General features: G+C 43.9%; 1 long non-coding RNA gene across 1 annotated transcript in view; it reads right to left on the bottom strand.

The window, feature by feature from the left end:
• Nucleotides 1-9,275, bottom strand: part of LOC138266544 (uncharacterized) — a 136,729-nt gene extending 127,454 nt beyond the window's left edge. The window contains exon 1 of the long non-coding RNA XR_011199537.1: nt 9,194-9,275. This is a non-coding gene — a long non-coding RNA (uncharacterized lncRNA). The remainder of the gene's footprint in view (nt 1-9,193) is intronic.
• Between the last annotated feature and the right edge of the window lie 7,621 nt (nt 9,276-16,896).

The following is a 16,896-nucleotide window of genomic DNA, read 5'->3' as shown; positions in this document are numbered from 1 at the left end:
CCAACAAAATCAAGAGATCTATCTTGAAAAGATGGTCAATACTTGGCAGCAGTGGCTGTAACATTCCTAGTCCACTTTTTGCCTTTAAACGATCACAGAATATCAAGGACCTGATAATCCACACTCGTCCTAGAAACATCACACAGACCCAGACATCACTCTGGAATCTTCCTCCAGTATCAGGACACTACCCATGTGGACAATGTAACGTCTGTCCGTTGACATATCATACTAAGACACTTGATCTAGCACCCATCGGCCGATGGAACCTTACAAAACATACAAACTGCAATACGAAGTATTGCGTGTACATGATAACATGTCCATGTGGTCTACGATATATAGGAATGACCACTAGACCTGTTAAGACAAGGATCAATGAACACAGAAGTAATATTAGATGTGGCCGAATAACTACTAAATTAAGTGCGCACTTTCTTGAAAAACCCCACCATCCAGACGATTTGCGCTGGATAGTGTTGGAATCCCCTAAGTTCATTAATGACTCCTCCCAATCACTGTTTAGATTAGAACAACGCTGGGTGTTTACATTACATACCAACATTACTGGGCTTAACGATGATATCCCTTGGGCATCTTTGTCTCGATAAGATCATGGACCATTGACTTTTTTTCATCAAATAAGACAAATTTTTTCATAAACACTTATGCCCCCCAATCAATGGGTTTATCCCTGAACTTTTCTGGTTTTTGAATAAAAAGAACAATGAACCTTCTTTTCTTTACTGCTAGTTTATAGCTTGTCCGATCTATGACTTACAATCTCATATACTGACTACATAAATTCATTTGTGACGTTTGACAAATATACTTTTACCATGTGGCCTTTGTTTATATTCTCTTAATTCTACCTGAGATCAGCCGCCTCAACCCTTTTTAAAAATGGCCGACGCACTGATAGTGTACAATCCGACACTTGCTAACTATTCGGACTTCCTGTAGTCCGTTTTTTATTTCCATGAGCTAACGTTGTCACAACGCGGAAGTAATTAGCTCCGTAACCGCGTTCATAATGAACCGATCGAACTTCGATCCTCCACTTCCAGGGTGAGCACGCCTGTGGGTAGGTGTCTCAAATTGAAGACGCCTATAGACAAGTAAATGAGGTGGGGGGGTTCTTGCACTTCGAGGATAGCGCTCTAAAGAGACTAGCTCTGGATTTTTTCACTAAGTTAAATATACTCTGACCGAGTGAGACTGCTTGATCCCAAACGATGGTCGGATGGAAATATGCTCTAATCCATGAGATATTATTACTATTAACTTATGGAGCCAGTTACTCTAGCAGATATTTGTTAAAGACAAAAAGGTATTTATATATGGCTTTTTCACAGATATGAGATCTACAAATTATGATGATGTCAGAACGATGTTATTCAACGTTGCACTGTATACTAATTTATCTCGGCACCAATACCTTTTGTTTTAGGGGTTATTCTATTGCAGATATTGTCCCCCACTGAAGGCGGTCATATATATATAGTTTTTCATGTATTATTAACTTCTTACCCCTACCAGAAGCTATAGGCTGGATCGTGCTACTCCCTAAGGGGCCCCCCATACGAAGAGGGCAGGTAAGCAAATATTGTGTGTTTTTTATTTTTATTTTGACACCACGTGATGCACAGATTCACATTGGGGGTGAAGTTCAAACAACCGTGCTCTCAGTTTTGTGTGTATTATATTTTTTTTTTGTTTCTAGGGCGACATTTATTGTTACAGACTACTGACGAGACAGTTCACATAAATGTAAGTGACTGCTACTTACCTTCCATACACATTATTAGAAAATGTTTTCTTTCTTTTTGTATATAGCCAGGAGAAGTCTAGTTTGATGTAGGTCCTGATGAAGCGTTAAAGGATCTTTCACGACCAATATTACGCGAAACATGTTGACCAGACCCTAGGGGGCAGGTGACAATTTCCCAGTACTCCAGGCTTTCTTAAGTGGCTGAGCATTATTCTCAATCTCCACTTAATAGTGTTTTTAATCTTGATCGTAACCCCTCTGGATACATATTAAACAGAATGAGTTCAGGGGTTTCTAATCAATCTTAAATTCTTTCCACTCTCCTGCCATTCAGAGTGTCTGACCTCCACAACTTCAACGGCAGCCACCACACACCAAAAAAGATCTCCGGCAAAGAGCCCCCGAAAGGGGAGCCCGTCAGACATTGCACCAGCCGGTCTGACGAGGAGCTTCCCGATGATGAAGCATGACACCCACTGGGTGTGTGAGGGTTCTAGCTCCTAAACTTTAACTGTTCACCCTATAGTTAGTAACAGTGCACCTTTGTTATTGGAGGAACGTAGCCCACCTGGCTAAGCCAGAAGCCGTAAAATAAAATGATATATCGTTATCGTTTTATTTTTCAGCTCCTGGCTCAACCAGCAGCATGTGAAGCGAGGGGCGGGGCTGGGCGGTAGGGTGGAGTCTGTGCACTTCTAATTGTGCATGTGTGTTTGACTGGCCGTCTCAGGCCGGCCAAACACACATGCGCACTTAGGTTTCTACGGGCTGGTGAAACTGCACAGGCCCCAGTGCACTGTCTGAGCAGCAGAATAAGACACTCAGACCAATCCTGACGCTGCTCTCATGCTAGCTTTAGCTGGGGAGCCTGTGCAGGTGTCCCAGTGAATGCTGGGGCATCAGAAGAAGAGCAGAGGAGCGAGGTGGCAAGCGGCAGGAACAGGTACTCTTTTTTTTTATTATTCCCCCACCATCCCCTCCCCTTGAGATTTGCGGCTGCCGCAGCTGCCTCACTTCTCTCACTATACCATCCTCTTTACCTCTTTGTCGTTCTCCCACATCCCATTCCGTCCCATTTCTCTTTCCCCAGAGTCGGAGGTCACTATCTAGCAAGAGAACGGTACACGTAGTAAGAAGAGAGGAAGGACAATGCAGGGGGAGAGAACTAAGGAGAAAATCATCAGACTTCATTGGGTGGGATGGTGAAAGTCCTTGAGGCAGGGCTCTGGTTTTGCCTGTTGCAGTGAGGATGCCAGCTGGGATTGGAGATTTATTTGTCATCACAAATATCTGGTAACTAAAACTACAATTTCAAGTATTGTGCACATATGTCCTTTTTAAAAAAATATTGTGCACTAGTCCACTGACCAGTTATCATGTCCCCCCTACTGTGTCTTTGCTTCAATGGGATTAACAGCCTGCTTAAACAAAGAATTAAACAACAAATGTTGTTGGAAAAAATCGAGATCCTAGCACAAAAATAAATCGCTTCATCAATGAGGCTAGGAGAATGAATTGGACCAAACCATATCGAGATAATTGCTGGGAGTTAAGAGAAATATAAATGAGAAACCCACACTTTATTATGTGTGTAGTTATTCTCAATGGACAATCCTTGTAGAACTACCAGTTTTGTATTCTGTACAGTGGCGACTGATGACCTTTGAAATTGTGGGAGCTAATACTTTGCAGGAGTTCACACCATATTTTCACAATTTGCTTTAAGTGTTCTCCATATGTTAAAACAATACCTTAATTGTGCAAATCACAGAAATGTGTTATGGGTACCCCCTTATACCAAGAATACATAAAGTATTCCAGTAACAGAATTTTGATATTGACACTGCCCTTTACTATTGGCCCCTGTGACAAAATGTACCTCCAGAACTTCAGACCCAGCATTTTATCATGGTCTGGTTCCCCAAAACCACCCCCTCAGCCCCAATGCACTACAGGAGCTCTCTCCTAAGGTAAGTAATTCCTCCAGAATGCCAGCACAAGAATTTTACCCTGGGTGCCCTGCCTTGTACCAGGAATTATCTCCAATGCCCCATAGCCCGCATTATGCCAAGGGTGCTCCTGTGCCAAACATGGCCTGCAGTATCCAAGCACCACCATTTTTATAAAGGCACCCTCTGCCCAAAAATACTTCTAGCAGGTCAGGGCTTGCAATTTTGTCATGACTGCCATGAATTATCTGCAGCAACATGTCACCTTGGGAACCGCCACAAGCCCAGAATTATATTTAATATTCAATGGCCCGCGGCAGACTCACAATAACAAAAGACACAGACACACTCATACTCACTCACACTCTCGGTCTTAATCACACAGGCATGTTAACTCTCTTACCTCTCACTCACTCTAACTCACACTCTCTCACTTAGTCATTCTCACTCATTCTCACTTCCACTCCCTGTTACCCACATCCAAATGTTCTCCTACCCAGTGCCCACTCTCACAAACTCACACACTCACTCTTTCATACTCACTGACACTGGGCGTGGAACACCTGCACCTGCTACAACACTGATAGCTACACCCCTGACCCAGGACTGTGCCCTTGTGAGGGGTCATAGTCGGACTAAGCCCCACAGGGATGCTAATCCAGAGTGTTGTGTTTTAACAGCAATTTGTAGCTGGATCGTGCCTCAGACCCCTCCTCCTGCCATCAGGAGCCTGGATATGAGGCCAGGAGGTCTGAGCTGCATACTGGCAGTGTTCATGAAAACACTAACGTTTGTTTTCATGAATGCTTTTCAATTAAATTGTTAGCTTATGTGCTATTTCTCAGGAGACAGGGCTGCACCCTGAAGCCCCTGATGACAAACCACCACTGATTCTGTACTTGAGATATGTAATGATACTCCCTTGCCGTATAAACTATAAATGAAACAAGCAGTTGCAATGCAATGGGTCTCGCGTTTGCTTGAGTTAGAGCTATTAGCGTTGTAAACTCCTAACCGGACTTTTCTTGCCATATACACTGAAAATGAAAAGTAAAACAGTTTCCCATAAACGAGCCGACGGCCGCCATGACTACGAAGCAGACACACAAAAGGAAACAGAAGTTCTCTGGCAGTGAAATCTATTGGCAAAAGTGCAATTATCCATGTAACCGGCAAAAATGCAAGTATCCATGTAACAGGGTCGATGTCATGCAAAGCGCTTGACTACTGCCCAGCAAGATCGAGCTGCGTAGGAATGATAAAGAAAAAGTCATCCAGAAGCCATATGGAAAACACAGAGCCTCGTATGTTTTCAGTAGTTAGCGGTGTGCTCTAGGCAGGCTAAACACCGGAAAAAGCATGACTTATGCATGCCTTTCACTAATGAAATCAAGCGAATTTTAGAAGGCAAGTCCACGAACCAACCAAACTGATGCGCGTGACATGGGCATGGTTAAAAGCCCACAGAGAGATTACACCAGGGACAGAGCACTTTGCGCGCTCGACCCTAAAAAGGCACAGGAACTGTCCAGCAACAGAAGTGCACAAGTAGCATGAAGAGAGGTAAGGCAAGCAGGTAAGAGAAGCAAAGGGAAAATTATCACATCAAACTTCACACAGTGGAACTTGTCAAAATCCTTTGATTTTCAGTGTGACAGCAAGATTTCAGATGTGAAAGTGGATTTATCTGTTATTGCAAATGCATGGCAGTTCAGGCTACAATTTCAAGCACTATGTGAATAGGTCTTATCTTAATATGATGCAGTTGGCCACTAAACATCACCCAAGTGATACTTACTGTGACTTTCCCACCAGTGGAGGAACAGGCTGGTTAGACACTGAGCTCCACCGTCAAATATCACATGCTAAAAATTCTAGATTCAAGCACAAAAAGTCACAGCTGTACCAGTGCCTATTCAAGCTATCTTTTCACACCATTTGGCCAGCTAATGACAGGCCTCTTGAGCTTTCAAATTATATTTGCTTGTCTTTGTTTTTGACTGTTTAAAATATAAATCTATATCATGTGGCCTCAAAAGCCGAATTAGCTTAAAAATGATAAAAAACAATCAAAATTGTTTTGAACTGGTGGGTCCAAATATGTTTTGTCCAAGGCCTCAAAAATGCATGATTTGGCATTGAGCCTAGCTCCACCTCTCTAAGAGCTCTTCTCCTTCCTTCTCTCAGGCGTTTCTTTCCTCTAGCTCCCCACTTTTGATTCTCTGTTATAAGTAATATTTCTTCTTCTCTCACTGCTCCCACATTTGCTTTTGTCTCTCTTTTGTTGTATCCTGACCTCCTCTCTCCTAAACACCACCCTTTGACGAGCAAGGCTAAACATTTGGGGACATATTTATTAGGCAGTGGTGCAGTAAGTCACCTTGCTGGGCTGCTCTGTGTCACTGGGAATGGGCAGGAATGCACTATATAAAGGGATACGCACATTCCTAGCTTTTCCCCTGCTCTAGCCCACAATGGGCTGCCTAGCGCCAACGAAATGGTGCAAGAGTGCCTGTGCTGCATGCACAATTGTTTTTGCGCAGGAAGAGCCACCTTCCTAAACAAAAACAATCCTATGACGCGTTTTCCTCTTTCTATGTGCACTGCAGAATGTAGCACACATAAAAAGAGGAAAAACAAGGAGAAATAAAAATATTTTTCTGTGTTACGCCTTTCCTGAGGAGGTGTAAGATTTTGGCATTGCCAGGGTTACAAGTCCTTGCAAATCTGGGAATGCATCAAAATCCATGGGAGTTGCATGGGAAAACCAAGCCATTAACCCCATGGCACGCCTACCCACGGCACAGTAAGGCAACGCAGCAATTTCCCCCTCATGCGTGTGCTCCCAAGTTCAGCACATGCAGGATCTCACCTGTGAATCATGACCAGTGCCTCCACATCCATAACTTGCCTTTATACAGCACTTCCATCGTTTCTAAGCGCTTTTTGTAATGTATTACTGCTAAATAACTTAACAGTGTTTAGTTTAATGACCTTTGGAGGAAAGAAGGCCAAGACGGTCTTGTCAGGAAGTGAGCTGCAGATCATCTAATGTATCAGCAGTGATTGTTCAGCTCACTGAGCCATCCTGACAGCATCAGATGAAACTACAATAGTAGAGGGCCCTACTCCTGCGAGGAAATGGGGTGGTTTAGCTGGGCAATGGAAGGAGGCACCAAAACAAGTTGCAGTCTAAAGTTACAATGACAACTAAGCAGGAGGTTTTCCTATAGGGAAAGAGAGAGAGGATACCACAGTTGTTGTCCAGTGAGTGGGATGTCCCAAAAAAGCAATCGTTTTAGGAAGTTCTGGTCCTTAGAACAGGCGAGGAAAGGAGGATTTAATGGAGCCTCAGGGGAGATGAAAAGGGTGGGGTCCCATCAGAGGTGTGCAAAGTTGAGCGTCTCACAACTTAAACTTGTTTTTCAAAACTTTAAGAGATGCATCTTCAGTGAACCTTTGTGGTAGTGAGCAACTGTTTCTGTTGCCGCAAGCTATCATAAGAACAGGGGATGACTGTCACGTAACACAACTGGAGGGGGGCCCCCTGAAAAGAGTAAGGAGGAGGCGCCCCTCCGGACTAACTCAGGCCAGGAGCTGTACTGAGGGGGGCCTCCTGGAGCTCAGTCCCCTGACCACCCCACCCCACCCCAGCACATTGGAGGCTGCAGAGCCTTTGTTACACCCCTGGTGGCTGGTATCTTGTCAGCCACCTGTGGTCTGACCTTAGCCATGGCATTTCCCCTGCCACAGCACTTACCTTGTCCCCTGCTTTTTCAGCCTGCTATGTTCACTGTAATGCTCCCTTTCCTTGTCCCTCGCCAAGCCCCCTGCACAGGAAGCAGGGTTAGAGTTTTATATCATTATTTTCAAGATGAAGGACAAGTAAGTTTTTGTGATTTGTAAAGTCTGTTCTGCCTCAATTACATAATGTATTCAGATTTAAAACAATCATTATCAAAACATAGGACTGAATTGGCTGCCAGCTTTTGGCTTTGCCAATGCTTGTTTTTCTTTGACATGACTTTGGTAGAATTTCATTGCATTGGGTGCTTCCAATCCCTCACCATATTAAGCACAAAGCATTGGCAAAGTCAATCAGTATAGTGCTGACCTTCATCCATTTAACTTTAGTCAATTCTTGTTTCATTTTTTAACAAGATTATTTTGGGGGAAGCTGCGAGCCATCATCAATCTAATTTAAAAAACTGGCTGACAGCAACAAACTTTTTTTGATCTTAAAAAGCACACACAGATGCACGGAACTCTATAGGGAACTATTTCTGTGTGGATGTGCTCCTTGTGAAAGGGCAGAATGCCATCACTCACACAGGGAAGTCAGCCAATGACTGAAGTGGGTTTACTCACTGCCTCACGCTCAATGCAGTAGTGGGCAGAATAGAAATGTGAATGACACACCAACAGACCAATGGATGAAGAGAGCTAGCTAATTTTCATAACATCAAAAGGTCTTGATTAGTGCTAGACCTAAAGCGTATCTGCCTGTCCTATCCTGTATTCCCCAGTGTGCTGCTGTGTGAAAGTCCCTGGTGGTCACCATAGATATGTCCTAGGAACTGCAAATCACAATGCAGACTTTACAAATAGAGACTTGCAAAGTTTTCATTACCCAAAAGTCCCTTGTTCTGGTCCACCTATTGGTCACATAGTTTCCTGCTTTTTGCAAGCAACCCACTGCTCTATTTAACCCCCACGGGTTTTAGATGGTTCTGGTAACTCGCAAACTAGGTTTTTTCTTCTTCTGAAAGTTCACATTTTCATGCAAAACTGTTGTAGGACGTTATGAACTTTGCTGTTTTTTGTAGGTTTTGCAAGGAAGGTGGGAGACATGAATACTGTCGACTAAATATTGTGGTCCAGAATATCAAAGCCAAACTACCAATCCCAAAAATAAACTGAAAGTATCTGAGTGCAGTGAGGTATAGCTTTACCACAGTTAACTCTACATATGTGTACCTTGAGCCTATATGTATCTTTAAGGTACACAGACGTGGAGTTAACAGGGGAAACTATATACTTAGGACCTGATTACAAGTCGGCAGTCAACTTCCGATCCCTACGTTAACCCCTGTTTGTACAGGGATCGGATTTATGAGTTGAGCATTATTTACGCATCCGATAATTAAATACCTCAAACTTTGTTAAATTTCGGAAGTTCAAACCTTACTAAATTTAACTTGGGAAAAGCATACAATATTTACTGTATCATGAGGATTTTGGTGCATTAAACACTGAAATCCGCATGTTATTCCCCAGAAACGTGTAGTAGGTGGTGTTTATCGCACATGATAAATAAAGTACACTGCGGCTTTGTTTCTTATCGGGTACAATGAATGGCACCTATGCTCGTAGTCAGGTCCTAATTTATAAATCCGGACTTTTACAATATTTTTTAAACTGCTCATTCTGACATACAACCTCATGGAGTAGTAAAAGTTTACTAAAAAAATACCTTTCAGCTTTCCTAAGAGGACAATGCCTCGGGGTGGGGTTGCCACAATCCACAGGTATAGCTGGAGCAGAGGATAGTGCCTTGAAGCCAGCACGCGCACTGCGCGCACTGGACTGCTGTTCCGGCCGCTGGCACAAGGTGGGGGCTGCAGCTAGGCCCCTCAGGACACTGAGCCCTTCCGCCCGTCTAACTGCCCCGCCCACTGCATTATATTCCGGGCACTAATGGACTCGACCTCGGGGCGGCTCATCACACGAAAAAAGAAACGAAACAAAGAGAAATCTCTGCCACTTTACGCACCGCTTCATTCCGAGCCCGCTGACCAGCAGGGTCCCCGTTCTCACTTAGAGAAGAAAAAGTTAATTAAAAATCTCCCACAGATTCTTAAAAGCCGCCTTTCTTCACCGCGAGGCGAAAAAATAGAGCAATTCAATGGAAAAATATTAAAGGGACGTGGCTTTCTGTAATTATAAAGAGGACACAAAGAAATATTGTTTCAGATATTCTCGGCAGTGGAGTCAGTCAGGCGGAGTGACATTAGCAGCTGGGGAGGGTGATCTAATCCCCTGTAATTGCGCAGTTACATCGCTTCAATATCTCCCTCCGCGGGGACCTGCAAATAGTCCGGATTCTCTTTTACAAACATTTGCATCGAGTAGGGCCTGGGGCCTCCCTCTGGCTTTGCCTTTACTCCCCTGGACCTGTGCTGGCGCTGCCCAGGGCACCATGAACGTCAATTCACCAAAATGCCAAGTGACATCACGCGCTCTTTGACCTCCACTTTCACACACAGACACACTCACACACACTCTCTCACTGGAGACAGCCTACAGGGCATGTGTGTTTGGCCGGCCCGAGACAGCTGGCCAAACACACTCCCCCTCAGTGCACATCAGCCCCGTGGTCTCACCCCTTTTAAAAAGTTTTCTTCAAAAGGTTTTGCAGCTGCCGCTGCTGGCGGGAGCAACACACCTCCTCCCATACGGAGTACCCGCCACTGCGGGACTGTGAAAAATCCAAGCATCACACAAATCACAAGTTGAGCAAATGAGCCACACCCATTTAGCAGGAGAGTGCTAAGGGAAGCAGTGAATTTTGGAGCAGACTGGTGCAAATATATATCTGAAGCATGGTGTGACGGCCGCTGTCATTTACAGACATCACGTTTCCTTCAAGCGCGGCTCCTCCGTAATGATGGAGGAGCATCGCTCCCCCCCGCCAGCAGCAGGAGCTACAAGATGAAAAGTAAAAACGATAATAAAGTGTTTGTTATTGTTTTTATTTTTAAGGGGTCGGGGCCAGAGCGATGCTAGGGGCAGAGGGGTAGGGCACAGCAGCCCCCTCAGTGCGCATGTATGTTCGGCCAGCCGTCCCGGGCCTAACAAATGCACATGCTCACTGGGCTTTCTCCAACCAGGCAACTGTGCCGAGTTGTAGAGAGCAGGTAGAGGCTCCCACTCTGCCTCAGAGCGCCAAGCCAGGGACCTCCGGCCAATCCCAACGCCGCTCTCATGCAAGAGCAGCGTTAGGATTGGTCGCATGGTAGGCTGGGAAGCCTGTGCCTGCACCGAGTGGAGCGGGAGCCAGAAGAGTGGCAAGGCGGAGGTAAGTTTCTTTTGTTGAGCCCCCTCCTGCCGCTTTGCTCCTAAAGGAGCCGCCCCTGCTTTCCACTGAAATGGACATAACGCCCAAATAGATATGCAGTTTTATTGCTCGAGAACTCACAAACGATAATATGCGTATTAGGACTTCAGCAAACATTTATAATTTTCACTTGACCACGAAAGCAGCCTTGATTGGTTAAGATCCTATTAAAATCTTTGTTTCCATCATTCTTTATTTAAAGAATTTGCTTAATTTGTTCTTTCCTAAATGCTGATTCTATTCTAAATACTTGTACAGTTAATTTACAAGTATTTCAATGCCATTTTGTTAGAAAAACAACCTGACTACCTTCAAACTTTCCTTTCCCACACCCAGGACTGCAGCAAGTTTGTCATATAGTTCACTTTACAAAATCCATCACTTTGTAGTCAAAGAAAGAAAAGTAAACAGCAATCTCTGTGTTAAAAGAATATGCAGCAAGTGGTCAATAGGCAAATAGCCTTATATTTGTCTCTTAACGTGCAGCAAATGTGACAAGATAAAAACAAAATGTAAAGGCATCTTTATTGCTCATTCACGTTCTGAATTCTAGCATGGTTAATCGGCAGTGCTGTACCCCCTCCCCCCACATTCAACCCCATCCCTCCTCTCAGCACCTATGTCCCGAGGCCTCGACCAGGAGCCTGGACAGGGGATGCTAATTCACAACTCCCAGGGATCCCCACATTTACAGGTGAGAAGATAAAGGTCTTCAGTTGACGGTCAGTGGAACTATCATATCCCTCCACCTGCGCAGGAAAATTGGTATTCTTAGTAGATGCTAGGGTTACACTGGAATTGACCACACTTCCTGGGATTTTTCTCAACATTTTATAGTAAGGTGGAATTACACACTCTATTGTAGTACCTCTTGGAATATTGCTCCAAATTTTCTTTGATTATCCAAAAGAAAACACTAGCTTTTTACAGCGTAGTATAGTGAAGGGTCTTGTATTCTTCAGCATAATTATTGATCGTTCTATTGAGCTGACACATGCCTCGTTTTGGGCACGTATGCCTGGGAGTTTTCTCAGGGGTGTTATAGTGAAAAAAATATAATACTTTTTAATAATTTACAAATAAAACGTTTTTTTTTTTTTAAATTGAAGCTATCCCACAGAGCAGTGCATCTAACACCAAAACAATTTCAGTTGACTCTAATTTGGAAGACACTAAGGGGGTTATTACAACTTTGGAGGAGGTGTTAATCCGTCCCAAAAGTGACGGTAAAGTGACGGATATACCACCAGCCGTATTACGATTCCATTATATCCTAAGGAACTCGTAATACGGCTGGTGGTATATCCGTCACATTTAGGACGGATTAACACCTCCTCCAAAGTTGTAATAACCCCATTAATGATTATATTAGTAGTCATGACTACAGGATACATCAAAGTTAGGAGAATGTCCCTTGTGTACTCTGCTGTCTCTCAAAATAACTTGCACAAATACATACTTTCAGGCACAGATCTTGCTGCTGTTCAGTAGCATCCCTCTGCAATGAAATGTAAGTTGCTTGGAGATTATAATATTTATAAACTGTTTTTGAATACTTCATGGTCTTATGTCCTGTTAGAACTGTTTCCAATAATCCAGTCCATGAACATTACCCAAATATTTTTTTATCCTTTGATATTCAGCACAATTGTCACGGTTTGATCTGATTCATGTTCAAATTGTAAATTGTGGTTTGCAGAGGAAGGCAACACAGTGCAGGGAATTTAACCGAATTTCAGTTGTGTTTCGAGCCCATAACTTAAAAAATACTCTGTAAAGGAACAAGTTGGCTCAGTAATACAAGTAATTAAAAGGTAACTTCATCCCACTATGTCCTAAAGCGCTACACACATTTCCAAAATATTATGTATTTTGGGCCTGAATCAAAAAACAGAATCACCTGCCTTTTACACCCTAAAAGAAAGCACCCAGAAGTGACTAAGACAACAATTACCACATATTATTAAGCACAGGGGGTCATTTGTAAACTGAGAAAAAAGAACCGAATCCATCTCTCGCAGAAGAGTTTACAAGGGTTGTCGACTGCTCCCCAGTTTCAGCCCTGCATCCTTGTATGTGGGTGAAACATTAAAAGTCCACTGCAAAGTTTGAGTACCTGATAGAGTTTGCAACTTCACAAAGTTATGTGGCACGGTACCACGACTCCAAACCTACTATTTTTTCACTCACTCCTTTTACAAAACTTTGCCAACTTCTTCAAGATTGCAAAAACTTTTCAACTAAACCAAAACGGTGATCTTTATTGAGTGTTGTTAACGAAATGCCCTGAACAGCCAACAGAACCATATCTGCAGTTACAGATACAGCGGAGGGACATTGGCCGTTCATTATTATTAAGGCTTCCAGTAGTTCTACTTATTTTTACCGATGAATACAGAAAGAAAACAATATGTTTTTCTGTCTGTATTTATTTGTAAAAGTGGAAAGACCGCAGAAAATTGGGATTCTTGTGATGGACCGTCCATGTTGTCTTTCATTAATTCCAAGCCAAGGGCTGAGCAGATAGACCGCAGTGGCGTAACAAAGGCCCCCGCAGCCCCCACATTAGGGAGGGGCTTGGGGGAGAGCAAGCTCTAGGGTCCCCCCTCAGCACAGTACTCTGACCTCAGGGCTTCTGCGTGCGTCCAGAGGGGCCCCCTCCATGTACTGTGCAAGGCGGGGGGGGCCCTCAAGTATCGTTACGCCACTGATAGACAGCTTGGGGTGTGAAAAAACACACAGGATGGAATTTCCTTAAATACAGACATATGTTAACAAACATATATAGTATAATCCTAATATTTGCTTAAGGATTTAGCATTTTGTTATATTTGGCCACTTAATTTGCTAGAACACTACAGGCATCAAAGTTTGAGTGTATATTTATCGGTTAAATAAATGTGAAAATATATTGTTTACGACTACATTTATTTGGACAATAAATACTGATAAGTACCAATAAAATGGACAGAAAATAAATATTGATAAATACAGATGGAAGAAATCATAAATACCATAAATCCGAGAGCCCTTACTATAATAGACAACATCCTTGAGACAGTTAAGACAAAAAAGATTACAAAAGTCCTAAAAGTTTGAATACTCAATTTTGTAGCAGTCCTTTAATTAAACATCTGCTTTCCTCTTTCGGGGATGGAGCGTGGTGGGGGACAAGTCTGATCCATACTATGCTCTTTCTCTGCGGGGAGCCTGGTGGCACATAATGGAGCTGAAGGAGAAATGATTAACATAAAACAATACCACTAAATAAAATTCCCTAGAGACAGCAAATAACCTCAAGTCAAATGACTAGTTTGCCTCAACTAACCCTATCATGTTCAAACTTAAAAAACACCCAGTACTGCATCACAAACATTTAAATCAAACAATAAATTCACCTAATCCCTCAATGAAATGTCTCAGATCAACATAAGAAACTCTCTCCATTGAGTCCATGAAATCTTCTCAGAGTCGGAATTGCCCTTCCTAAAGAAAAGATGGCATGCCAGACGCCGGTTGGCAAAGTGGACTCTCGTCCTCTCCTCCTTGTAAAAGGATCACACTAGTGCCTCCGTCTCCCAATACCCATATCCCAGCTGCAGTGATGTGTTTTTCTCCATCTTCATGCTGGGCCTTGGCCATCTCCAAACTTGAGTTCATGTTTAATGATGCACAGCCATTGGCGTGACATTAGCACCCACAGCCTTCGCGATGTGGGGGATCCCGGAGCTCCAGGGGGCCCTTAACACAGCTAGCACTGTGCATGGGTGGCGGGCCTCTGGCCAGAGAGCTCCTTACTGGGTCTGGGAGAAGGGACTACATGTACTTCGTGGGGGGGCTCAAGTTTCGTTAAACCACTTAGCAGGGCAATTATGAAGATCTCACAAAATGACTGAACAAGCAGCTATCTCTTGGAGCAGGAATGTCTCCTGCATGGTTTTGCAAGCGTGGGGCCCCGTTCCCTGAAATCCCTAAAGCAAGTCTCTGCAGTGGTTTTGACTCTTCTGGCCTTGGTCTGGACAGCATCAAGAGTGCATGATGAGGGCTGCTTAGCTTAATTGTTATGTGAGACCCAGAGTGGCACGCTGTGGTCCAGAGGGAGATATCACACATTCCTTCCATAGCAAGAGGGACTACTGTCTTTTTGTCAGTTGATGTGAGGTTGGAAGTAGTGTCAGTGTCAGCTTTCTAACCATAGAGTAAGCCTTTTTCACTATACTCTTAACTGTGCGAGTGATATATAGATCTTGCCTCTTCCAAGTTCTGCCTTGAGCCCCTTGTGACATCCTGTGTGCCTGTATGGTGCATAGAAGTGATATAGGTAGACAGTAATATGTATCAGAGTACAGCTTGCACTCTATGGCAGTGGAAACCATCTTCAGATGCCACTGCAAGCATATTGTACAAGATGAAGGTTGGAGATGGCTTGCTAGAGTAGGAATTTGTATTGGTAGCATTTCTGAGGGTTTTCCCTGGGAACAGACTCAGATGTGTGGGAGGATAGAACCAGGGCTCCCTTTAGATTTGTCAAAGTGACCTTTTGCATTGTCCTTCCATTTGTTCCTTCCAGGTGCACTCTCATTAGATCAGATGGAGGGCGTGAGAAGTCTGGAGATAGCAGTCTCTTTTTTAATGCAGGTTTTTCCTTTTGGCAAGGGCCTGGGCACTTTTGATGAGTTTCTCCCAGAAGGTTAATGGGTGTCTGGTGTGAAGGCTTCTCTTGTCTTTGTGCTCATATTCTGGGTTTCTCCAATCATCGCCTCTGTCTACCTGCCATCACTTGGAGATTTAAAGTGTACCTGGCTTGGAAGAGGAAGGAAATGCTAAGTGAAGGAACTGCCTCAAACCAATTCAAGAACAGCACATGAGGAATGAAGAAACATGTCTGAGGAAGGAGTATAAAAGAAGAATGGAAAGCGCCAGTCAGGGGCTCGTAATTACCTGTGTGGACCACATCTCCCAAGGTGCTGGGGGAATGTCTGAGGTCCAGACATGGTCCTCTTGGCATCCGGCTTCCCACAGGTGAGGGGACATCACTTTAAGAATTCTGCAGCTATCTAGTGGAAAAGCTGTAGGCAGCCTTGGTGAAGGAGACTCCCTGGCCTACTTAGAAAGGGGTGCTGGAAGAATACCTGCCCAGTGGAAGAAGCCCATGTACAGCTTCCTGGAAGTTGACCTGCTCAGGACGGTGGACCGACCCGCCTAAGAAATTGTCAAATCGCACCAAGAACTTAGCAGATGCGGAGCAAGCGGTGGTGGGCATGCTGCCACTGTGGTTCATGCCTCTGGTTACCATCATCGAGCCTCAAGATGTTTCTCAGCCCCTCCCAGGCTTAAGACTGATTAAAATGGCGGCCAACATGGACCAACAGATGGATGTTCTATGAGTTGACGCTATCATGATCGAAACAAGCCTTTGAAGGCGTCCTGCAGTGAGAAGAAATGAGAGTGCATTTTGCAGTTGCAGCCAAGAGAGGAACTGGCCTCAAAAAGTGCAGTATGGATAAAATTACATAACAAACAGCTCTGACCCAACTGTGCTGGTGGTGGGCCGTGCACCCTGTTATTCCCCCCTTTCATCATGTGGCAGAAATTCCAGGTCACGGGCTCCCGTAAAAATGTTTTAGTCCCAATATGAACTCCTGTGAACTTTTCTCAAGGTCCATGAGTGGGCTGTTCATCTTTGTTTGGGTGCATGTGGGGGCGGTCGGATTTGCTTTAGACCTAATCTACATCATGAACTTCAACCGCTTCTCTGCATGACCACGGCCTTTGTGGAATAGTTCCTTGCACTGGAAGATGTTGGACTTAGAAGCAAACTTGAACTTGATGGTGAAGCCTTCATGATCCTGGTCTTACTGAAGCATCTCAAGTAACACAGGGACTGACCTCCTTCGACCTCCTAGTGAGGCTGTATGTATTACCCTTAGACTTAGAAGGCCTCTAAAATATACTCAAAGAGTAATGACTACCTGAGAGTTCCAGAAACAGAAAGCTGTCTACTTCTCTCACTGCAAGACTACAAAGGTATATATAGTTTTCTACATTTTCTAATTTAC

Source organism: Pleurodeles waltl, chromosome 11 (assembly GCF_031143425.1).
Source record: "Pleurodeles waltl isolate 20211129_DDA chromosome 11, aPleWal1.hap1.20221129, whole genome shotgun sequence".
NCBI classification, from domain to species: domain Eukaryota; kingdom Metazoa; phylum Chordata; class Amphibia; order Caudata; family Salamandridae; genus Pleurodeles; species Pleurodeles waltl.
Note: the sequence above shows the minus strand (reverse complement) of the source record. Positions and strands in the feature narration are given on the sequence as shown.